The following is a 25,794-nucleotide window of genomic DNA, read 5'->3' as shown; positions in this document are numbered from 1 at the left end:
GTGCCAGTATCTCAGCACAATCCAAAGAAATGGGATGCACAAGGAACTTTGTGTCAGCCTACACATGAAGGCAACTAATTTTGTACAATAAGGCTAGCTTTACTTTTGAGGAATGTGCAACCGTGCAGATAGGCATGTTCAAGTATTTTTACTGCATTAGTTTGCACTATGGATCAAAACATGTCGCACGTGGTCATACAGTTGAGTTTCCTGCAGAAAAGTCTAAAATTGTTTGTAGATCCACTTACCACAATTTATAAAAGCATTCAGCAATGCCCATAAAGTGACAACGCGGTCTTCATATATTGATGCACATATTCGCTCACAGATATCTGAAAACCAATGTACATTTCTGGAATTATGCTTGGGAACTTGTCAGCGTTATCACATGACTACAATGTACCAATATTTCTATTATGCAAAATTAGTAAATCGATGTTTACAATATATCCATGCCAGCTAATGCCATCTGCAACTAAAAGTTCTTCATATTTAATTCCTCACTCCATGGCTTATGAATTACCACATTGAAAATTAAGCCCAGCATTATGGCTTCAAGATGACCTTGAAATGAGGCTATAATGGGCCCAAAATTAAACATTTCCTATAAATAGTATCTGATCGCTTGGCACATTGGATCCTAGGACTTGATATGCCATGGTGTTGAATAAAATTTGACCACACACTTATAGAGACTGCAAAGCAGTCGGGACTTAAGGTCATAGTAAAAGAAAGCGGGAAAACAAAACCACAACACACGTAGAAATGAAGGAGACAGGACGACGCAGTACTAGCAAGTGAAGTTTATTACGTGCTTGGCTTTTTAGACATATTTTTACACTTTCTGCGACTGCGTGATTCCTTAATTTTGTAGTTTTTTCATATTGTGTGTGTATATCTTTCTGCGGTTTGCATTAACCTTCAGTTGCCCGTAGCGTATCACCCTGTGCCTTTCATTCTCATTTCTCTGGGCTGTGGGGTTTTTTTCCGCACTTTATTTAACTATGAATATACATCAACTCGCCCAACCGTCCATTATAGGATAAAGTTTGCTGCATAAAGCCGGTTCCACTAAGTGTCATTTTGAACAATGCGATATTTTCAAATGCACATGCCACTAGAACTGTTGCACGCAGTATCATGCATAACACTGCATCAATCCCAGACGGTATTTGCCCAAATGCTGTAAGATGTAAGAAATGTTCGAGATAGTGTACAACGAGACACAGTGGAGTGTTCCCACAATACACTGTCTCGTACTCAACCAGTGGGTGAGCAACTCCTGCTGCTTTGCCAGAAATGTCTTCCTGAAAATGATACAAGAAAGAAATTCATCAAGCTTTCTGTGTCCATAAAAATGAATTTCTCGCCAAGGACTCACTCTTCACTATATTTATTTATTTATTTTATTTATTTTTTTCAATACCCTCAGAGCCCGATGGCATTACAGAGGGGAGTGGGTTACATTTGTGGGGAGTGGGTTACAAAAAACTTGGGGGTTACATAGGTACAATGAAGAAAACCAACAATAAACAGCGCACAGTAGAAGAACAAAAAATATATGATTTAGAAATGCAAAGCAAAACAGGGCCTAATACAACAAGGAATCAACTGTCACGGTTATCTCGGGGGTGCTTGCAATATTGGATTGGGCACCTCCTTGACTCAGGTGTGGTCGGCAGCCGTCCCGCCGAGAAGAGAAGGGCTGCTGGCGATCCCGAAACTGCCGTATTGAGAGGCGACGTGTCCGGGCAGCCTCGCTTGGAGCCTTCCAAGGTCGACGGCAACTCCCCGGGCCTTGCGTGCCGCCACCTCCAGAACCGTGTACCAGCCGCCTTCGCCGCGGGTGCTACGCTTGCTTCTTCCTCGATCTTCTCCGTCCGCCGCCCCACAGCACAGTCCCACGATCATCCTTCACGGCTCGGGTCGCATGCCACGAGCCCCTATCTGGCCAATCCTCTGCGTCGACGTGGCTGGTGTGCGTGCCATCGGGTGACTTTTTGCTTCTCGCGCACCGTCGCCGCGCTTCCACGTTCGGCACGCGCCTCGTGCCCCTCCTTCACTCATCACATCAACGCTAACGAAATAACACTCAAGCACAAGCACGTGCCTATGAACCAAAGAATGCATCATTGCAGCAATATGTGCCAATATATCGTGTAGCGAAACGTCGGGGTTGTTAAAAGCTAAGAGCATCGGAAGACCAGGACGCGAAGAAGTGTGGGAGCAAGGCCGCACAGGCAAGCGATGAGGAGCCAACACGATGATTCAGGAGAGCACTCATTGGGGGCTTTATTTATCTAACACAACTTGAATTTACAAAATACAATGGGCAATGAATACAAAACATAGAAAATGATGCCATACCCCGTCGGCTTGCATGACTGGTCTCTGGTGGTGCGATGCTGGTGGGCCCCGAGTCCGGTCTCTCAAAAATGGGCCCGAGTCGCTGCTTAAATTGAGTTTTGCAGCATCCACGGGGACGCGGACCTCGGGGTTTTCCACCAATTGGCAATCGGCTTCTTAGGGCCAATCAGGCAAGCCGAAGGTAACCAATCCCCACGCGAGTTTACGTGGCCGCTTGAATCCTGCTTCGGAACAAAAGTAGTGCACTTTCTGTAAACAACGCATTCCAGCAAGCAGCAACGACGCGCACACACGTGCTCGGGTTTCGGTCGCCGGTCGTCCAGCAGCCCCCTGCTGTGCGCTCGCTCGTTGGGGCACGGGGCGCGAACGGAACGACCGGATGTAGCTTCCCCCCGTCGGCTCGAATTCTTCTCCGAGGGTCCCTCTCAAAAGAGCAGTCGAAAAAGGACGTCTCTAACTACATTTGAAAAGAAAAACCTTCTGCTTAACTCTGCCTTTCGCGACACCTCCCCTCTACGAAAAAGAGTGACCCACACGTTTTATTTACAATGCACGCAAACAAATATGAAAAAGCAATCTTACATACAAGTGTATATGGGGTGCTTACTTAGGAGGAGTTTATACATATGTCTAAAAAGTGAAAAATTAAAAACTACGTTTGATTAAAACAACAAATGAAAAATCGCGAAACACAATACAGATACAGCACGGAAGTTCACTCGTTGGCACTGTAATACAAGTCAGTGTCGTAAGCGGCGACATCTCGTTGTCCGCTGTTGGCGCTTGCAAATGTCTTCCAGTGGGTGTAAAGTTCAGTTTCAGAGTCGGAGCCTTCGCACTGCTGCACTGGATCACTGGTCTCTGTCTCGCGCCCATCACGACGCAAACCAAGTTCTTGGTGCACTCGCGAACCGCACTCGCGCACATCACCACTTGAGCCGCATTCGCGCACAACACTTTGATGGAAACCCTGTTCATCACTCGTTGGACTGTTCGAGCGCACAACACTTCGACGCAATTCGCGGTCGTCTGTCCTTGAACTGCACTCGCGCACATCACCACTTGGATCGCGCACCTCGTGATTATCGCCAGACTCATCGTCTGCATCATCGGCGTCGGAACATAATCGAACGTGGCAAGGCTTGAAACGCGCAACATTCACAACGTCACGTTTTTTCCCAGTTTGATCTACCACCTCCCAGTTGTTTTCGGCTACCTGGCGCACGAGACGGAAAGGTCCGTGGTATCTGTGAAGAAACTTCGTCGTCTTCCCTTTTGCTCGCGAAGGAGTCCACACGTAAACCAAGTCCCCTTGGCGATATAGGGCACTGCGTCGTTTAGCATCGTACGCTTTCTTGCTTTTTGCTTGCTGGTTTCTCCTGCGCTTAGCTATTCGGGCTTTTTTGAGCCGGCGCGGCACTGTCTCGTTGCCACACTGAAGGTGGGGGCTTGCGTCAATGGGCAAAGGCGGCTGGTGGCCGCGGAAAGAGAAAAACGGAGTGAAGCCAGGTTCTGGTTTTCTCGTCTGGCATTCCGGGCAGGTCGCTACATACTTGGTTACATGCGAAAACATCTCCGGCCAGAAGTAGCGCCTCCGCACCTTCTCCCAAGTTCGCCAGATTCCGAGGTAACCTGCCGTTATGTCCTCATGACAATGTCTTATGACCTCGGTTCTCAAGCTCTTCGGGACAACGAGTGCCGCGCCATCCTGTCGAAATCCTTTTGCCCTTTGACGCAATACACCGTCGACCAACCGGAAGCTCCGTGCCGCTCTTTTAATTTTTCTGACAACGGGCGCGCCCGGGTGTTCGAGGTGTTGCATGATGCCTCTCATCCATGAGTTTTTCCTCTGAATTTCTCCAACGTCCCCCTGTTCCAGCATGACTAGCGGTTCTACGTTTTCTTCACTAGCCGGTGAAGGTACCTGGGTCTGTCGGGAATGCGAGTCCGCTTTGCCGTACTTTAGCCCGTCTGTCGAATTCACATTCCTATCGACAGTGTGGGCGTGCGCATTCACAAACGCCGGGTTTCGCGGCTCTAGGCGGATCTGCTCCTGAAACCTCGCTGTGACATCTCCGTGAGTGGCACTCTTTGACACTGCTTCAATATCTAACACTTCTCATCCAATTTGTAGTTTTTGCGCTGAAAAATCGACAACTAAGCGAGCTGCTCGGCAAAATGGGAGCCCATCCAGCAGCTCGTAAGGACAGTCTTTGACAATGAGAAATTTTTGACTGACTCGCGGGGCACCGAATTCAAGAATTATTTCTTCTTCCCCAACGGGCGATAGGACAACTCCTCCAATTCCTCTGATGGAAATTCCATTCTCTCTTGACTCTTGCACTGAAGTAATTTTTCGTGCAAAATCTAAGGACACGACATTTGCAGATGAGTCCGCGTCCACGATTAATTTGCCGCTTCTTCCGTTCGCCTTGACCGGTACATAGATTAATTGGTTGTCTGACAACCTGCAAACTGAACGCCCAAGGCTGGCCCCCTATGCCTGGCCATGCTGGTTTCCCGAAGGAGTATGCTGCCCGTTCTGGTTGTCAAGGGGCTCCGCATGATTGTTCCTGCGATCTCGGAAGCGTTGCCAGCACTGTTGAGCTATGTGACTTATGCGGCCGCATATCTGGCATTGGGGACGCCCGTCGTTGGCACGGGACGTTCTCGGTGGCCAAGGCGTCGGGGGGCGACGCATCTCGTCTTCAATGCTTTTTAGCCGGTCATTTAACAAGGTGATAGAGTCCGCAATCACTTTCAGGTCTCTCCCGCTGTCGGAAGCCTCCCGCGGGCAACGCAATTCGGCCGCGGCGCAAGTGGCGACACACGCAGGAGGAGGCTGTATTGTTGCTGCGGCGGGTGCCATCCCAACCGAAGGCGCGATGTTTTGCATCCATGACTGCAAGCCAGTAGGATAGAGGGTGCCAATCGGCTGTGGCCCTGGGGCGCGGCTCATCAAGGCTGCCTGATTTATCACTGCAAAATTTGCAGGAACGTAGCGCAGGTCTCCGGATTTGCGATTATCATCTTCTCCTGAACATCCGGACGCAAACCGCGCATAAGGTGCCGCAAGCGATCATCTTCCTTCATAGACGGGTTAACTCTAGCACAGAGCTGCACGACGTCATAGTAGTACTGCTCGGGGGTTTCGGACGGCAGCTGGGTGCGGTTTTGTAGGCGCAAATAGGCGATCTCAACTGAGTGGCGACTTGTAAAGTATGTTTTTAGTAGCGTCGCCCATTCTTCCTATGAATTAGGGGCACCCGTTAGAATCTGAGTAGTGTGTCACTTTTTCGCATCTCCGTCTAAGGCCAGATATAAAAATTTCTCCGTCATTGCTTGGTCCCAATTGTTAAGCGAGGGTACAAGTTCGTAGCAAAGCAGCCTCTCGGAAATAGATGTCTCCGGCGCGCCTCTAAACACTGGTGTTCCGACGAAAGGTTTTGCTTGGGGAGCAGACATAGCAGAGATAAAGGTACGGGGTTCTGTCATAGTAGAGCAGTCAGAGGTAGGTTCCTGATACTTGTTGTTGACTCGGGGCATAATTTCAGAGCGGGAATATCGTTACCGAGCAACCTCCACCACTTTGTAGCGAAACGTCGGGGTTGTTAAAAGCTAAGAGCATCGGAAGACCAGGAGACGAAGAAGTGTGGGAGCAAGTCCGCACAGGCAAGCGATGAGGAGCCAACACGATGATTCCGGAGAGCACTCATTGGGGGGTTTATTTATCTAACACAACTTGAATTTACAAAATACAATGGGCACCGAATACAAAACATAGAAAATGATGGCATACCCCGTCGGCTTGTATGACTGGTCTCTGGTGGTGCGATGCTGGTGGGCCCCGAGTCCGCTCTCTCAAAAATGGGCCCTAGTCGCTGCTTAAATTGAGTTTTGCAACATCCACGGGGACGCGGACCTCGGGGTTTTCCACCAATTGGCAATCGGCTTCTTAGGACCAATCAGGCAAGCCAAAGGTAACCAATCCCCACGCGAGTTTACGTGGTCGCTTGAATCCTGCTTCGGAACAAAACTAGTGCGCTTTCTGTAAACAACGCATTCCAGCAAGCAGCAACGACGCACACACACGTGCTCGGGTTTCGGTCGCCGGTCGTCCAGCAGCCCCCTGCTGTGCGCTCGCTCGTTCGGGTACGGGGCGCGAACGGAACGACCAGATGTAGCTTCCCCCCGTCGGCTCGAATTCTTCTCCGAGGGTCCCTCTCAAAAGAGCAGTCGAAAAAGAACGTCTCTAACTACATTTGAAAAGAAAAACGTTCTGCTTAACTCTGCCTTTCGCGACAATAGGCATGAACAAAACATGAAACAAAAGCAAAACTGTGAGGCTGTTATGTAAATCTTTGTCAACTTTTCAATTACACAGGGTGAAAAATACACGAAGATAAAAAAGTCAGTTTCGCCGCAAGGCCGAAGCAATGAATGCGATAGCACGAAACTAATGCTATATGAAGTGAGACTCGCCAATGGATACTCTCAGTTTGAACAGCGTTCCTGTGCCAAAGGCGGCCGAAGCAGCGAAGGAAACTAGCGTGCTTCAAGTGTCAAGCTGTGACACTTGATAGTTCGCGCTCATCTTCTGTTTGTTCGTTTAGCGGCGTCCCTTGAGCTCGAGTGGATTTCGTACGCTCCGTAACATGAGCGCGGACATCACGGTGAAAGCGTGAAACATGCTTCTTCCCCTCAGCACAAGAAAACCGCGCGAGCAGACAGCGGAAGGGCAAGGTTCTCCCTGCGCAAGTATAAGAAGAAGCGAGCGAGCGAGCTGACGACTTTTAAAAGCGCCTGTCGCGCTCCTAACGCCATCTCGCTGGTAATCAAGAAACGCTTATAAGCGCAGCCGTCTCTGAGTCCATCCAGCGGTAAAGGGTGTGTATATAACGCTCGCCGTTACCTACGTGGAGGATCTGCGTTTCGTGGCGTAGTGGCTAGCGCCACTCGCTGCGGAGGAAGAGGCCCCTGGTTCAATTCCGCGCTTCGGAAGCATTTTTCTGAATTATTTTTCTTTGGGGCTTTTATATGTATATACATACTTATACATATACAGTGCATGACGGCGGCGACGGCGACGGCAAAATCCAGCCAAGACTGTCCATATAATTGCTATCGCAATAAAAATGTGAAACAACACCAGAAGTGTTACTCTTGTCCTGTGTACCACCATTGGGTAATTTCGATGTCAGTCAAGTTAGCATTATAGTGTAAAGGGGTGTGAATGTTAGTGAGCTTCACTTCGTATTTAAACACGTTGGACACTAGATTCTTGATCAACCACAGGTGCTCTGTTTAGGGCTGAATATTGGGCAACTTGGTATTGATTCGTGGCAAAAATTAACAGCATACTTGTAATGAGGACAAAAGAAGACCTGAACACAATGCCAGCGTTTTCACCTTGTCAGAAATTATGTCAACAGTGAGAATACTGTGTAGAGATAATAAACACTATGGCAACATAATTCAAAACAAAATAACGAGAGGGAAGAAACAAGGTGATTCAACAAAGCGGTTCAACAGGTTTAACTTTAACAACAGGTCCACTTAGCTAACGCTAAGGCGGCCCAAGCGAGAGCCTCTGCTTTCACGTTTGGTCTCACTCGCATTTATGGCGGCAAGCAGCGCCGGCTAACACTTCAAGGACTGCAGAAATATTAATACCGAATAAAGTGGATGGGAAAGCGACCGCCGCTGTAGCAGAATTATTAGAGCATCGGACACGTCATCAAGATAGCATCGGACACAACCACCAACACACAACACATGACCTCTTGCGAGGGTGAGAGAGAGGTGGGGCACGTCAGAGATGCCAGCAACACGTACGTATCTCTGTATGGTGATAATAATATACTTTTTTACATTGTTCATAACTGCAGCCACGAATATACTTCACGAACGCTACGTTTGCGTGTAGTGCACACTAGCTAATAGACACTTTTAGTTGGGCGTACGTAACGAGCCTACGTACGCAGCATGGCTACGGGCGAGAAGTGCGCATGCGCAGTACGCAACCTATCTATTCCAGGGATGTACGCGCACGCCCGTAACAAGACGCTGCGTACGTAACGCAACGCTTACTATGTGGCGTTATCGCGAGACCTCGAACAAACCAGAAACGAGAGCACAAGGTGGCTGCAGTGGCGTTTGACGCAGACAGCAACAGCGAACCTGATACAAGTTGCGTGCACTCCACATTTAAAGGCCATGCTTCCATTACAAACAAGGTACAATCAAGCGGTACGTTCCGGCGTCCTGACGAGTGCGAAGACGTTGCCTGGCGTCTCACAAATATCCTCAAGGAACCGTCTTCGAGAGGTTGTGCTCGAGAACGCGTTAATCTCTTTCTGTCGGGCCTCTCGGCGAATGGTCCCGCAAAAAAAAGAAAGTAAGCTTGGTGCGTACTTTTATTCGTGCTGCAACATAACGCGCGTTGAGCGTTGTGCAAGCTTTGACTCCTTGAAAGTGCTGCTAGTAGATCGGAAAGTCAAGAATAGCTGAAAGGCGACCAGTTGCTGCAGGGTATGGTAAGCCTCATCCACAGCCTCACTGGATAGTTCGCGGTGTTCCACCGCGGCCATGCCCCATCAAACACCATTATTACATAGTCAGCGCTGGAGAGTATCGAAGATACATGTATCTTCGATACTATCTTAGATACTATATGGATATCTTGTATCTGCATTGAGATACGTCTCGCAAAACGGGTATCTCTATCTGTATTTCCGATACATTCAATAATGTATCGTGTATCTTAAGACGCAAGATACTGCTGTAGAAACAACACCGTGCGAAACAATAAACGTCGGCTGAACTTCGCTTCTCAAGCTGATACTGCTGCTAGCGAGCCACCTGAATAAAATTAATGACAGTGACATTCTTTTGTCTTTTCGCCAGAGTGCTCTTAGAGCACAGGCGCTTAGGTGTACGCGTCCCTAGTGGTGGAGCAAAATCACATGATGACACTTGAGCCATCTCCACAACAAGCCTGCGAACGTCTACTCGCAGCCGGCCTTTTGTTTTTTCGACGTTTTCTTTCTTTTAGCTGTGTCGGCATCATGACAATTGTTCGCCGCCACGGTACTGTGCTGCGTACTCCAATGCGTGCGGCGTCTCTCGCAGAAATTCGGATGCCGCTATAGGGAACCCAAGCTCAAGTTTGCGGCGCGACCATAGCGCCGCGCTGGCCGCGCTGCGGCTCTGTCGGAAAGCTCTGGAGCTTATGCGCGGCCGACTCGGCCCCTTTCACGGTAGCGGTAGCGCACGTGCGCGCGCCTTCTTCTTTCGGTGCGGGTAACGGGGGGGCCGTCAGCTCGGCAAGTTGAACCGAGAGGCTTGCTGTGCGAAGCTGCGCATTTCCGCGATGGCAGAAGCGACCCCACGGAAGTGGACGTGAGGTCGGAAGTATTGCTGTGTCGTGGGCTGCCACAACAGTGCAGACAACACCAAGGCACGCGATTTATGTGTGAAACTGTATTGTTTCCCGGCCGTGTCGCACGAGAAATAAAGGCGGCAAGCGTGGATAGCTGACAGCGCTGTCTCGCCTTCTATTTTGGTTGTCCGAGTTCATCGCTTTCGTTTGTTTGGACTACCTGAATCGGTAAGTAACGCGGCGGATGCACGCAGCGACTACAGTAATGATTACACGCTGTCTTCTCACATTGTGAAAGTCCAGCTACGGTTGTAGGTGAAACAACATTGTGTTTTGATTCCCCGTGTTCGCGAGACCTACCCGTCGTTGTTGAACATTCACACTCGCGCTATACCGTTAGCGTTGCGCGGTTGGTTGAATTCAACTGAACTCGGCACATTGTCAGAAGTTCGGCGCCTGCAATTCACGCGTCGGGAAGGCTGCTTTATCACGCCAGAACGGACGTCCGTGCTTTTTCAGCAAGCTTTGACATCGTTCTGCAGGTTTGCTTTGTTTTTGTCACTTTATTAGTGCGATATATATTTAAGCCGCTAAATACAACTGGCACTTAATACATGCTTTGCAATTGCAACCTTGAAGTAACCTTCTGTCACCTTCTGACTTTGTGCGATTTCGTAGCCGCGTTCGCGCAGCAGGTTTTATACGCCTGTCAAGTCGATATCATAAAAAGAGACTAAAATGTAGGACACGAGAGCCGAAAAAACGAGGTGAGCAGTTCATCTTGCTTCACAGTGGTTAAAGCTCAGCTAGGTGCCTCGCGTCTTAATCGGCGGGTGATTCTCCAGCGGCACGGAGGACTTGACTCTAACCTTCTCAGGAAACAGGGTCATGGCCGTGTAATTTCTTTTTTTCGCACGCCGCAAACTTTTGTTCACGAAAGTACACGGCTACTACTGTTAAGCATGCCATATGAAAACAACAATCATATAATTCGTAGTCCACACCGCAGAACATCCATAGCGTGTACGGCTTCATTTCGGAGTGCATGTGAACCATTATTTATCTTTAACATGACAGTATGAGTCTTACTTCAAGGTATACATCCTACACGGTGTAATCGCGACTTGGGAAATGCATTTCGCGTTGAGTCAGGCGTCGTTGTCGTCGATCGTCTGCTCTTCACCGTTAACGTGATTGACGAGACTTTCTCCTTTTCTCAAGTTCGCTTTTCGGAAGTGCTTGTCCAGCTGTGTGATCTTTTTGAACCCGCACTGCAGGCGGTTCATTGCGAGGCGCCGCGAGAGCTCTGCACGCGCACAGAAGCGAGCGGAAACGCGGTGGAGATAAGAGAAAACGCTCGCTGCTTACACCCCAGTTTCTCTTTTTCTGCCAGAGATGTCAAGAGTAGCAGCGCCGCTAAGCGTTGCTTGGGAAGCCTATAATGTCGCTTTCGAAGCTTGTCTTGCGTGGTGCTCAGTTGAAATGTTTCAAGAATGCAAGAAATGGATTGCTTTGCGTCTCGCAGCTTTCGCACATCAACGATTTCAAATATCTTTACTTACGTATGATGAGATTGACCTATATGCAGATGAGATTCTCACAACCGTCGCACCGCTGATGCCGATGCTAGATGCCATAGAACAAGCGTCTGCGTAACAAAAGATATTTTGGCGTACTGTATATATGTTCTTCCTGCTAAATTATTCAAAAAGTTATTTCAATGATAATTTTGTTGGCACAACTGCTCTCTTTGCTGTCCTCCGTTTGCATGCCATACATTACCTAGGCCTCTGTATAGTTTTTGCCGTCTCTTTACTGCACTATGTCTTTGGCAACGTGCTCCTAAATTCGTTCTCTGCTTTATTCTTATTTTTTAACTGTCTTCGTCATTTCTATTTACATATCTACATTCCATGTGAGTTTATTTTTATGTCAAGGCGATCCTGACGAGAAAAGTATAATAAACTGAGCGTGCCTAGAGTATACAGGAACAAGGATTCTGCGTACGAATCTGTAACCTAACGATATTGAGTTTGCATTATAATAATGCAAGGTATATAACAAGGAATCTTAAAGTTGTTCGGAAGGAGATTCGAGACACACAATTCCAAGTCCTCCGTTTTACTCAATCGTCCCCCCTAAACCTTTTGAGGTATTTGTTGTTATAGTTTTTAGGGGCGCCGTCTGTAACGTGTTTAGAAAGGGTGTTTCACGTAACTGGAACCAAATATTTGCAAAGAAGTGCTTAACCTCAACAGAATAAAACCAACTACATGGATTACCATCATGTGGCTCTCAGTAGGATATTTCTTTATTGCGCCTAATTTGTCAATTAACTAAGAGAAATTACGCAACATTTCTGGTATTCATTTGATGGTCAAGTGCGCTTCAATATGTTGTAGTGGGCATTCCAATACGACCGATCCAATTTTTTGAGGAAGCGTAGAAGCTGCGTAGTGATTTCTTCCGGCGTTTAAGGAAACGCGGCGAAATATGACCACGTTACTGCCCTTGTGCGCTACCGTACTGCAGCGCTCTGAAATGTGCTTCGAGCGAAACAACCGGCACGTGAACGGTGAAAACATGAACGGTCGCTGCTCTAGGCATCGGCTCCACAGTGCATCAACATTTCTGACGGCCGCACAAGGCATGCGCGTTATCGTTCCTGAGAAGCCACAGGACGACGGTCCGCGCGCCAGTTGCTTCGATCGAAGCACGTTGGAGAGCGCTGCCGAACGGTACCGCTTGAGCGCAGTCACGTCTTTTTTTTAGGGGCGAAGCTCCTTAAGGCGGCACCCGTTCGTCCCTCGTAGTCGTCGTCGTAGTAGTAGTAGCAGTAGTAGTAGTCGTAGTTCGTAACAAGTCTTACGCTTTGACCTCCAAGGTGGTGCCGGTGGGAGATTTTTCCTGTGCGTTGTTGAACAATAAAAAATTCGCAGCGTGCGCGTTAACTAAAAGCCGAATTCTTCTGTCTCTCATTCCCCATTAGCAGCCATTGGCATGTTCCAGTAGGAAACGTTAGTAGAAGTAGAAGTGTAAGTGTTAGCTAAAAGCCGACTTCTTCTGTCTCTCATTCCCATTAGCAGCCATTGTTTACCTCCAAGGTAGTGCCTCGTGAGATTTCTCCTGTGCGTGATTAAACAATAAAAATTTTGTTCAAAACGCCGTTGATTGATGAAATAAACCAACGAAAGACGCCAGATGTTTTGTAAAAGCAAAACGAAAGAACGCCAGATGTTTCTAAGCAAGACGAAAAGACGTCAGCTGCTTAACGAAAGACGCCAGATTTTTCGAAAGCAATGGGATTGGTTGGTTTTAAATGCGCTCTACAACGTGACGAAGCGCACTTCGCCCTAATGTGAGTGCTATAAAGGTTGCATAATGGACCTTAGTTCATGAGCCAATTAAGCTCAGTATAAAAAATACCATAACGAGCGCCACAACACAATAAACCGTTGGTCTCATTCAGTCGCGGTTAAGCACTTGTTTTTTTTAAATATTTTGCTCTACTTTCGTATTCTTATTCACTGCGATTGTTTAATTGGAACCGCCTTGCTATTTGACTTAGATATATTCTTTTTTTCTTTTTTATGTGACCATAATTTTTTTTTTGTTTTTTTATTCTTAAAAGTCAGCAGGCAAGCAGAGCCAGCAGTGGCAATAGTGTGAACAGCACTGATATCCTGCGCCGCTTTGTGTCCATACAACACGTCTCAGACGTTTCTGAACGGCACAAGCTCCTTCGGAGAAGAAATGTTAAAAAAGATTGCACGTTGGTGAATATGTTTCTAACGAACGCTTTATGCCAGCAAATAAATAGAATATGAAAAATCACTGCAGTTTTATGTGCTCATTGAATTGTGAGCGCTGACTCTGTAGTTATCGTCTTCACCGAGAGTACGGTTAAAGGGTTGTGTCATCCCATCGGTTTGTAGGCGATAGGCGCTTACATTGCGGTGCACGACGCGGCACTCACGTAGCTATGCTGTGATGACGTCCGAAAGCAACACACTACCGCGACAACTCAGCAACTCTCGGGGGTTGCCTTGACGAAGGACGAGATTGTGGAGAATAAAAGTGGCAACGTCTTTTGCTGTAGACGAAGGAAGAGGTGAAGTTTCGGCGCACCGTGCGAGGTGGTGGACGGCAACGACTATCCAATGGTTACCGTCTGCAGTGGGGGGATGGGGACCGTGAATGCCGAGGCCGACGCGGTCGAACGATCGGGCAGGGCATGGCAAAAGTAAGAAGGTACCGGCGGCATGCTGAAGGGGAGTGTTGCGTCTCTGGCTTGTGGGACATGCCGGAACGTACTGTGAAATGAAGCGGTACGCGCCACGCCAGTAATATCGACGCCTGATGCGAGAATACGTTTTAAGGAAACCTGCGTGGCCGCATTGTGGGTCGTCGTGGAATGTGCAACAAATATCGGACAGAAGGTGACGCGGAATGAGGCGTAACTACTTACGGCTGACGGGTGTGTAATTTTAGCGGTACAGCACGTCATTGCGAGTGGTGTAGTACTCGGCTTGCCGGCGCAATGTCCGACAAGATGGAGCAGCGGTCTGACCAGACAGAATCTCTAGAATGGAATAAAGCCAAGGGTCCTTGCGTTGCTCATAGGGTATGCCTGAGATGGTGAGGGCGGTGGTATCGCATGTAGCATGTGTGAAGCAGGCATAGTGAGGAGATAGGCGCGAACGAGAGCGGGCGTCTGCGTCTGAATGCTTGCGGCCAGAGTTATACACCACGCGGATATTGTATTCTATAGGAGCCGTAAGACCCATCGGGCGAGGCGAACACTTAGATCGTTTAGTGACCATAACCAGCACAGTTGGTCAGTCACTACGTCATGGGTGTCCGTATACGTAAAGCCGATATTTGTCTATCGCCAAAATAATGGCAAGGCATTCCTTTTCAGTGACAAAATAGTTGCTTTCAGCTTTGGTAAGACTTCGGCTTGCGTAGGTAACGACGTACTCTTGGAAGACATATTTTGGATGCGCAAGAATAACGCCTTGCCCGACAATAAATCTGGCTCTTTCTTATCCACAATGCACACAAAAACAAATGCCGTACACACGGAGGAAGGAAAGAACTGAGGCTGGTCCCTGACGTCATTCTCGGTGACACCTCGGTGAAGCCGGAAGTCGGCCATATTGACCGGGCAGATATATGGCTTTACTCTTGTTTACGTTCTGGCTTTACTCATGCTTACGTGCGAACAGCGCAGTGGAGGGCACGTCGCTCGCTCCGTGTCGAAAAGCACGTGGGCTGCCCGGCGGGCGTGCTGTGGCGATCCGAAACCAACTGAACGGAGATCAACACGCTGGGCCAGCGCGATACCGCTGGCGAAATCATTTCGCGCATTGGAGTTGCGCACAAGCCTACAGGAACCGCATTCACTGGCTCGTCTGTCTATCCTCCGAACGCCCTTCCTGGGCGTCCGAGGTAAAAACTCAAGGAGCGTGCGCATCTGCTAGAAGATGAGTGCTCGAGCATCTGTTGCTGGTTTAGGCAGTTTAGGGGCCTCGCCTTTATCGCGTCGACTGCGGCAACGGATTCCGTAGCTGACGAAACGACAGTTGTGAGTGCAGACAGTACGGAACGTTCGACTAGCCATATCATTCGGTTGGCAAACTGTGCTTCGGCTACGAGGGTAAACAAGCATATCCAATAAACAAGCTTTTGCTTGCATAACTGGACCTAGCCGAGTTAAGGCGCAGCCATTATTTTAAACGCTTTGGTTTTATGCTGCTGCTTTGTCTTCCACTGTTCGGGCTATCAGCCACAATGCGAACTCACCAATCCGCGCCATCTCACGGCACTTAAGAATGCGACGACCGACAGGGCTCGTACTTCAAGTACGTACGTACGTACATACCGACATACAGACCCATGGCTAAACCAACGGAAGTGTACGAGCACAAACACGTATTTTCGTCAGGGGTTGAGGAATCGCTTTGGCTTACTGAACAAGGCGGCCACGCACCGGGGAAATGTGGCGAGCAACAGCACACTGACAATTAAGGAGGCAAGCACAAGAGAACGCTGTGAACTAGATACTCTATATAGCTGACTACGGCGTGTGTGTCAGTCTATTTCCGACATCTATTCAAGCGCTGTACAGAAACCACTGTCGCCCGTGCGCCGCCTTCTATAGTTGCATTCCGTCTATCACGCGGCGCCGGGGCACCGGGCCCGTGTTCCACGTAAACGCTCACCGGTGTCAGCATTACGCGGCCGGTGACCTTGTGTACGGCGCAGGTGAGCGAATGACACTCGAACGCGGTTGCTCTAATGCCGAGAGTACACTGCTATAAGCGAGCATCGCATGCAAAGCGGAAAAGGTGTTTTATTGCGCAAAAGCAAATTCTTACTGTAAATGTATGAAACACGAATTTATACATATGTGATGTGCTCAGTTTGTCTTGCGGGGACGAATGTTTCGTCCGCTGTCACAAGCAGGAACACTGCACAACCGTCACTGACCTGCAAGGCATTCGTCCTGGTTCCCTTCTATCAATGGCTTCATTCTGTCATGGTGGCTAAGCCCGATTTGTCTAAGCGCTTCAAATACGTACTTCATCTGCTTTATCCGCTGCACGGTGCGTAGATAGGCGCTCGTTCTACGCACTGTTGAGGCCCCGTGGCCAAGGTATATGTAAACTGGTAGCGTAACTTCCGTAGAAGCCCACGTGTCAAGCCGGTGGCTAGTTGTTGCAACAGTCGCCATCTATGTGAGGAGGGGACAAACAAAATTAAAAAAAAAAGAAAAATATGACGTCACAACCGGAAGCGGAAATGACGTCACGTTTTAACGCGATGGGCGCGAAATTATGAAATTTTTTGACAGGGCGCCGCTTCTTACTTTTTTTTATAGCTGCATGTTCTTTTTTTTATCACTATGACGGCTCCATAATGGAAGCCTGCAAGATAACGGGAAGACGAAAAAGACAGATTTGATAAATAAGGTGTATTTTATTGGCGAAATATTGCAGTTGAACAGGATATTACCCCAAAATATATAACACAGAAATCAGAAGTAGCATAACAATTCAACGTGCACACTGTGATGGTGTAATGTGGGCCCAGGATCCGAAATAATTCAACCGGCAGTCAGGTGATTCTGTACACACAACACAGACTTTAACACAACCGATAACTCTGACGATTCACACGCAACACACTACAACATTCCTTATTTATATCCTAAACGTCCTACGCGCCTCGCACACAAACTGTCCTACTTGCCGTTATGAACTGTTGTCGCTGCGGCGAGGTCGGTCGTCACCGGTACTCCTTGGGCAGTCAACAGTCACTCTGCCTTGACCGTGGCGAGGTGGTAGTGGTGGTGATGATGGCACTGCAGGCCGGTAGATCACCAGGCCACTGCAGCGCAGGTTAGCTGCCCGTCGCCAACATGAGCCGCGGCCACCTCGTGACACCACTCGGGCCCCAGGACCTCAGGCCAGGAACAGACTAGGCTGCCGGTCTCTGTGTCAGCACCGGGCACAGAGCGGGAATCAGGCTCACCAGGTCCACATGGCTGCCGGACGCCTGGTTAAGCGATGTCGCGACCCGAACCGCCGACCAGCGGCTGCCGTTCCAACCGTGTCGCGCTCCAACTCCTCGAGCAACACGGCGCTCGCGCTTCCTTTTCGTCGTCGTCCCCTCCAAGGCGTACCGCAGAGCAGAACTGTCGTTCCCTCTTCGCCCCGTCACGGGCCACACAATCCACATCATCACACTCACAAACCTTGCATACGTGTTGCTCTTGCATCCGTAGACAGCGCAGCGTTTCTTCGCGTAGCGTGGCGGACTCATCGTCCCGAAGGGCGACAGCACGCCGGCCGTGCGCTGGCAAAACACAGTCACTGAAACGGTTCCCGATGGCTACGATGGGCTATATTACCTTCTGCCAAGTACCACGACTACAAAACAACGGTTATGCGAGGAAATATCTACGGACGACAGGCACAAACCTACTGCGCAAAAACGAGCGACGCCATTTGCATCTCAAAATGCGCAAAACCGTTGGCCCATGTTACCAGACTGCCTGCATGTGCCCGCTGTTTCTGAAAATAAACGAAAAAAATTGGCCACTCAACCGCATACCCAAGACTAAAGTTTGATTAAAGTAATCTACTAATTTAATTCGTGACAAATAAATTTAAAACTAATGAAAATAAACGCTTAATTAATTTTTTGTTTTCATTATTTGTCCCCCCCTCACCTAGTAGCGCTTTAATCGTCACGCGGGTGTTGATGTTTGTCGCAATAGGTTTCCGACCACTTTTCGTTCCGACTTTCGCGACCTATTTAGATTGACCTTGCCCGTGGCTACCAACATGATTTGTTGACGTTGATCGGTATATTAACCACCGCTTGAACACTGCGTAGCGAGCAACGCGGCACAAAAAATTGGATATCCGCCATGGTTCGGTACGAGACCTACGGAAGCGCTCAAGCCGCCGCTGCTAGGCACAACACGGCGTGCCACGTAACCATAGCAACGCCGTCATTGTGTACAGTGGATATGGCCGCTATGACGTCAGTCCCTCCACACTTTCCTGCCAGCGCGTAGGCTGGGCATGCCCTCTCCTGAGTTCGTTCCTTCCTCCGTGGGCGTACACAATTGTGCACATAGCGTACCAAAGGACTAACTCGTGTGGTGTGGCGGGATTTTCTAAATTTATAGGCTTAATATTACCGCATTATTACGGCCTCCCTTATAGCGGATAATTCTTATAGGGAAGGTAGCGCTTGACGACATATTTCCCTTGCATTCGGAGAGGTTACTATAAACGATGTGATGTATGGAAAGAAATATTTTATTATCTTATATTTATTTGGTGGACAAACTTTATCTAGACTAGTCTGGTAGATGAAAGCTGCAGATTACATCAGCGCATACACGGTGGCTCTTCACGTTAGCATACATGAGTCCAGCACACATCACGCGGCTCCATTGGCACTTGCTGCCTTTGATTTTGTCGGTCGCAGGAATGCCGTACAGCTCTCTCAATCTCATGCCGTAATTGTACCCATTTTGTCCTGAACAAACCAATTAGAGAAGCGAACGTGAGGCTATAGGCGATGCGCAAAGCGCCGACGACGCCATCTACCGCCACGGCTCGGAAGTGCTGAGGGGTCCCGGCGAGCAGTGTTCCCGCGAGCGTCTACGCGAGTGCACGGATAGATGTGTTTTCGTCGTGATTTAACGATTCTGTCGGGCCTCAGCGATGTTGAAAAATAACTGCTGCGTTGTCGGCTGCTCAAACACACAAAAAATCGCAGGGACGCACTTCTACAGGTTTCCGGTGCTATTTCATGAGCGAGAGCGACGGCGGCGGTAGATTGCGGCTGTACGACGTAGAAAGTAAGCAATCGCGCTTTGTTTACGGCGGTGTTAGAACGATTACCGTGTATTCATTTCTCCATTTATGTCGCTACGTATTCAGCGAACGCTACTACGTTTACACTTGGTAGCCTCGCCTGCATTGTAGATGCTACAGTGCACATGAGGTTGTTATTAGGGATCACACGCGATGCCTAGGCTCTCTTGAAAAACAAATGGCGTGAAGCGCAATGCCACAGAACGTGGGGAAGGTGACGGCTCCTTTACAAAAGCGCCGTGGAATCGCACGTGTGCTGGACGAAATCGGCTGCAGTCTACCTATTGATGGCACTGGAATGCAATCATCGGTGCAGAATGTTCGCTGTGCGCTTCTGCACCGATGATGACAAGTGTATCGTTTATTTTTTTTCACAAGTTTATTGTGCTGTTTTCAAAGTTTTACCAACTCTGACCCTTCGCGTGGCCGCACCTGTGAAATCTATACGCCGGTACGACAGCACTCCCGCAAAATCTACTATATAAACACATGGCACGTAAACGAAGCTACTATGTCGAGAAAAAACGTTGGTTCAAGCGTCAATTCATGCAGGCATTATTGATCGCGACGTTATAACGAAGGCGGTGTACTTACGATGAGCTCCACTTCGTAGGGAAGCTTGTTGACGCTTGTCTGTGGCAAACACTTGGCGCGTATGCTGACGTACATTGTCGTCCCACACATCTTTGACATCGGACACGTGTCCACTATTACAAAGTATGACTCCTTTGCGCACACTATCGCCGAAAAAAGTAATTAACTGGGACGCGCACAAGCGGCAAACCGCACGCGCGCAAATAAAGCGTCTGCTACGAGACCCACCAGCGGTTCCAACGGCCGCCGCTAAGCGGCTTTCAGTGGCGCCCCTATAGGCGCTGCGCATCGCGGATACATCTTTCGTGAACACTTTGGCATTCCATGTTTTGACAGCCGCTTGCAGCTCACCAATAGCACATGTATGTACTATGCTCTAAATCATTTCTCGAAACGCACTTCATACATTACCGTACCTTCTTGTACGTAGGAACTGCTTAATTTTATCTCATAGATAACGCAGCGTCCTAGATCTACGCTTTTATCCATGCAGGCAGTTCATTGTAGGCTGACTCACTGATGGTTCGCTTTAGTGCACTGTGATTCACTATTGATGGATTTAGTGCGCGTTCATTCTCACCGCTTTCTGGCGATCTCACTATAATGTTCACAGGCCTGCGCACAGGTTTGGTAGGGTTCCCCACCTATGTAGGGGCCCCCACCTAACAGGCATGCCTGCTCACGCTGTGGTAATGATAAATGTGTTGCGTCGGTGCGCTGTCTTGTGTAGTTCCGCTAGGCATACTGTATAATGTGCGTACGGCGCAGCGCCAATATTTTTGCATGCTAGCACACCGACTTCCAGTACGTTGTGTATCTGTCATTGTGCGGAGCGAGCATGCAGAGCCAATGGCAGGGAAATGCCGCGCACGTTTTTCCTGGTGTCACTCATGGTTAAACAGCGCGACTGAGATGTAAATGTGTAAATTTTTAATAAAGGTTAATTTTGTAAAGGCTACTAGATAACTTCCATTTTATAGGTACACACATTTATGAAAATGTGCCCCTTCAATAAACGTTACCGCGCTTAGAGTGTATGAACGCATGTGTGAACGCAAATGGGAACGTCGGTCGCGTAGAGTCGCCTTTTGTTCGCCAGACGCAAGGTATCGCACAACAGGTGTTAGTCGCAAGTGTAAATCAAACTTAACCCCGATTAAACGAGCGAAGGGTTGTCATCAGCAACAACGTGAATACAAATGCGAATACAGCTGCGCTTGTAATGCGTGCCCATATGTATGCCATATGAATGTAGCGTTTTCATTCCCTACTGTTTTAACACGAAAGTGTTTTATGCCGGGGTCCACCAAGTTTAGTAACGTATTTCAGTCACGGAAATGACGTCGAAAAATTATACACGCTAAGATGGCAAAGAAAAAAGGTGCGTCATAGGGGATCGAACCCACGACCGCTCGGTCCGCAAGAACAGATGCCGGGCACGCTATCCACTGCGCCACGGTCACATACGTTAAAGGCTTTACAAACGCGCATTTTATATCCACCACTCTCCCCGTCGGCGGGGTGGTGTTGCCCTCTGGGAGCGGTAAAGTAAAGTAATTCGTCAATACTGTGGCCTCCGCGATTAGCACCTGCAACGCATTACACGTCCCTCTCATTCCGCGCGTTTTCAATAGAAGTTCAATTTTGTCAATGCCTTAACACACCGCGAGGTGGCAACCTTAGCCAAGCGTCGTAAAAGCGTCGGCCTCGCTCATAGCCCTGTGACGCGCGCATGCCTCACCTGGCTGTAACTCCGCGTTCCCCGCTCACGCCATCGCCCCTAGAAAAATCGCGGCCGGGCTACCGGGGCCTTACGACGCGCTTTGCGTTTCCCTCTAGCCCGGCCGTGGTGTTCAATCACATTTTAGCATGCCGCGGGATGGCGACCAAGTTCTGCGTCCAATATGCGACGCTCTTCTGGCTGTCACACCTAGTTCTCTGATTACCTTTTCATCGTGAACTACTGCAGCTACCACAAGGGTTTGTTTAATCATTCAACATGGACGTTAGTCGTCGGGATGAAGATATACCACTAATCATCAAAGTGGGTACATCCGCGTTAAACGGTGCTATAGCTGCCAGACATCAATATACATTGTACTTACTCTCTTATGTCAATGTACAGTAAACATTCAGTTACTTCTGTAAGGGCACGCTTTACTTTCGTGTTATTACGATTCCTATGACGGAGGGATCAACCATTTTTTTCTATAAGCGCGTGGCTATACATCTACTAGCGCCCGAGCGGACGAAACTCTCAACGCAGCGTTCCCACTTGTACCCATGTGATTCAACGCGACGCAACAGACCGCACCATTTCTAGATGCGAAGCAGCTTTTGCTCGGGACTGTGTCCGTAGTTCCACTGGCGACCGTCCGCTTTCTACCACCCAGCATAGCCATCTGAGCGCGCGCTCGCGCCAAGGAGAAGTCTTCCTCTTGTTCTTGGACCACCTTGATAATGATACGTGCAGAGCAATTTAGGGGCCCGGGCTACTGTATACTGTCCTATCTTGGCGTAACGCAGACAAAACCATGTGTGCTTTCACGTGCTAGCGCGTTTGGGCCTGTGTAAAGGGCTGGGTAAGACGCTGTGGCCTCTTCCCCTTACACTCTCTCAGCAATGACGTGATGGCCTTAGGGAACGAGATTCTGCAGACGCGCGATGACCCCGCGTGGCGTGCTCCAACGAGTGTTCGGGACGAGTAACAGCAACAACAACTACAGTGAATTCATGGTGTGCTCCACTTGCAAGGACGTGTTAACATCGGGCAAGGTGCCCATGATGAACGGAACATTAACCCCCGTATTCGCAAACGTCCCTGGACTTGAACTTGACTTGAAACCGCCTTCAACGCGTTTGGAACGCGCTGCCTTTAGGCGGTGCCAAGGCGGCACAAACGTGTTTCAAACGCGCTCCCTTGAGGCGGTGGCAATTCAAGTTCAAGTCAAGATTTGTTAACATTTTTATCGAATGGACATCTTAGTGCTTCTTTTAGTTGAAGGTGGCCCTTGCTCGGAATTCTTAGCAGACATTTGAGCGGTACCATTTTAAGTATCCTCTTCGTCTTACAGTCGTTTGGGTAAATGATGAAATTTGACCTTAATTTCTTTTTTGTTGTACTTTTTATTCTTTAGTCATGAGTAAAGATTTTTGAATAGGAAGCAGATTTCCAGCTATACAACCAGATCGACCACGATGGCTATTCATGTTGACAAGCTAGGTGTACCCTTGTATATTTGGCTCTATAGAGTCTTCTCCGATCGTACTCCAGGCCATACTTTACGGCCATCTACAGGGGCGGTATACTGCTCTCCCACAGTAGAGCATAAACTGTACTCCAAATTGTACTCGTGCGCGAGGTTTCACGAGCCGCGACGGCGTTGTCTCTCAGGTGAGTTCGGGAGAGCTCGTCCACAGTGATCCTCTCATCATTTTTCACGAAAGAACACCTCATTACAGATGAGTGCGACAGACTTTTCACTTTCCCCGTTATAAGGTCCAGAGATCTTAAGCAAGCACGCTCCGCATGCTCCAGACGGGGCCTTACCCCTCTAGGGGCTTTCTGAGTATGCATAATCCGGATATTGATCCACTTTGCCCAGATTGTGGTGAATTAGCATCTTTGAGTCACATGCTCTGGCAGCGCCCTGCGTTACAGGATTTTAAAAGAGAAGAAGACTGCACGACGGCAATCACAGACCCCAGACAAGACGTCCAGCTTCAGGCTGTCCAGAGGGCCCGTGAACGAGCGGAGAGGTGTAGCCTCTCTGTTCCGACATGGGACTAGCCAACGGCTGGGTAGGGAACTACTTAGTTGGCCCGCTGCCTCGCCTCTCAGGGCCACAATAAGGTTGTCTGTCATGTCATGTCTTACCGCATACAGCCAAGATCATGTGAACCGCACACAATAGTACCCATCAAATTTTCGTGCGTTCGTACCAGAACACCAAGTGCTCTGAAATCGCCTGCATCTCTCTACAGCACAGCTTCAAAGCTGATCTCCGCCCATCCATAGCATCGTTCGCCGCGTAGTCAATCTGGGAGAGGGGCCAAGTGAGTAGTGAGAAGGAAAACATGAGCCGAGCATAGTCGAATGAAAGCCTAGCAAAGCAGCTTTGGGAAACAGAAGCAAAGGTGAGGGGAAGCAAGACAGACGGTCCTGTCCGTCCTTGTCCCGTTTTCCCGCGCTCTTTGATATGATGAAGCCATATGAACAAGCTCAAGTTGATACACTTTTAAAGGTGAGGGGGAACGGATTGAGTAAGCCAACGGAGCATCAAGGCATGGAATGAGGGAGGTGAACGGGAAATGCAAAGGAGGGTGAGGGGAACAAGGGCGAGAATATCATAATAAAGCAACGGATTGTCAATCGAAGGAATGATTCAGGCGAGGGGAGAGGAGGAGTCATTGGAACGAGAGTAGAAAGCGAGGGTGAGGAGGAAGAGAAAGAGTAAACAATGAGTGTCCATGCAAGGAATGATGGAGGCGAAGGGCAAGGAGGAGCGAGGTGAGCGGGAAAACGAACCGCGAGTGAGGTTGTGAGCATTGCTTGAGGGAAAGCAAAGCATAACAGAAGCATAGGCGGTAGTGAATGCCTAGCAGAGTGAAGTTGGGAAAGGGGAGCGCGGTGAGGAAGAAGGGACAACGTAAATAATAGTAAAGCAATGGAGTATCAAGGCAAGGAATGAGTGAGGAGAGAGGGAGGAAGAGGAAGGTGAGAAGAGAGGAGGAGCGGCGGAACAGGTGGCAGGGTGGAGTTGAGCGGAAGCGGATCCAATAACCAGCCGCTGCAAGCCCAGGCGGTGTGATGTTACTAATGACGTCAGTGCTCCGTAGTAAAATAAAACAGGCTGTATAAAAGTTTTGCCGACGCGATGCCACTTCTGAAGAAGATTTAGGCCGTTGAAATTGGAGTGGCAGGCAGCGACGGTGTGAGGCGTCACTGTGTTTCGTGCACATATGTGTGCCCATCGGATTCAATATTGAAACAACCACTGTCTGCAGCGGTATGGTCGTCTTTCTACATCTCGCGCTGCTCTTTGTTACTCGTTAAACTATAGGTGCCTTTTGGTTGTCCTCTTCTAAACGAAACCACCCGTCGGCATGCAAGATGTGTCCTCCATCGCCCTCCCACATCTACAGTTTTGCTGCCTCAAAAAAGAGGCAGCTCGTGTCACAGAAAGCAGCACAACCGTCTGCTCGTATCGCACCGCGCAACCGCTTCGGGCATGTACAGTGCCCTCTGCGGCATCGGTTGTGGCAACTCTGGCCAGCGTATGAAACTACCCCATAACGTTACGGCGAAGTTTGTGACCATAAGAAGTATTGAAGGACTCTGCTCTCACTCAGCTTAGCTGTCACAAGTGCTTGTAACAGTAACGTCCGTGTTTCTCGCATTACTCTCTACTCTGCTTACTAGTGTACTAAACAATGTTTCTAATCAATCGCGGCTAGCAGCGGTCACAAAGCGAAATCTTGAAGCACACAGCAAACCCAGTTCTTTGAAAAGTAGAAAAACGGCACGCCGTTCGCTTGTTATGCAAGTGGTCTTGTCGCTGAGAGAAAATTCTTCATGTCGTTCTGCCATGTCGATAAAATGATATACCTTGAGGTTTACATTTTCGCAATGTCCATTTTTTCGGCGGAGAAACGTTGGATTAGTAGAATTTGTCGGTTAGCTGAAAAATGTCGTTGTACATGTTCGTCCACGGACTCGATACTCCGGAACCTTGCCGCATAAAGCTTGACTTTTCAAAATAGTGAGTAAAAGCCAGGCGTGTTTGCAAGGCAGCGGCGCGAGCGGAGAGGGCAGCGGAGCGCAGCACGAAAAGAAGAGTGATAGCTGAGCGACACCCCGCTTGCCTCAGCGGAGCGCATTGGTGCGCCACCGGTTCAACAAGTTTGGAGGTACTGTCGATCGAGCAGAGGCTTTGTTTTGTCCCCTACCGAATAAAAATGAAGTGACTGCGATACGAATGTTGGAAAAGGAATTTTTATTAGATTTTATTAGATTTATTCCTATTAGATTTACTCCTAACACAAACGGCCGCC

This window comes from Rhipicephalus sanguineus, chromosome 7 (genome assembly GCF_013339695.2).
Source record: "Rhipicephalus sanguineus isolate Rsan-2018 chromosome 7, BIME_Rsan_1.4, whole genome shotgun sequence".
NCBI classification, from domain to species: Eukaryota; Metazoa; Arthropoda; class Arachnida; order Ixodida; family Ixodidae; genus Rhipicephalus; species Rhipicephalus sanguineus.
Note: the sequence above shows the minus strand (reverse complement) of the source record.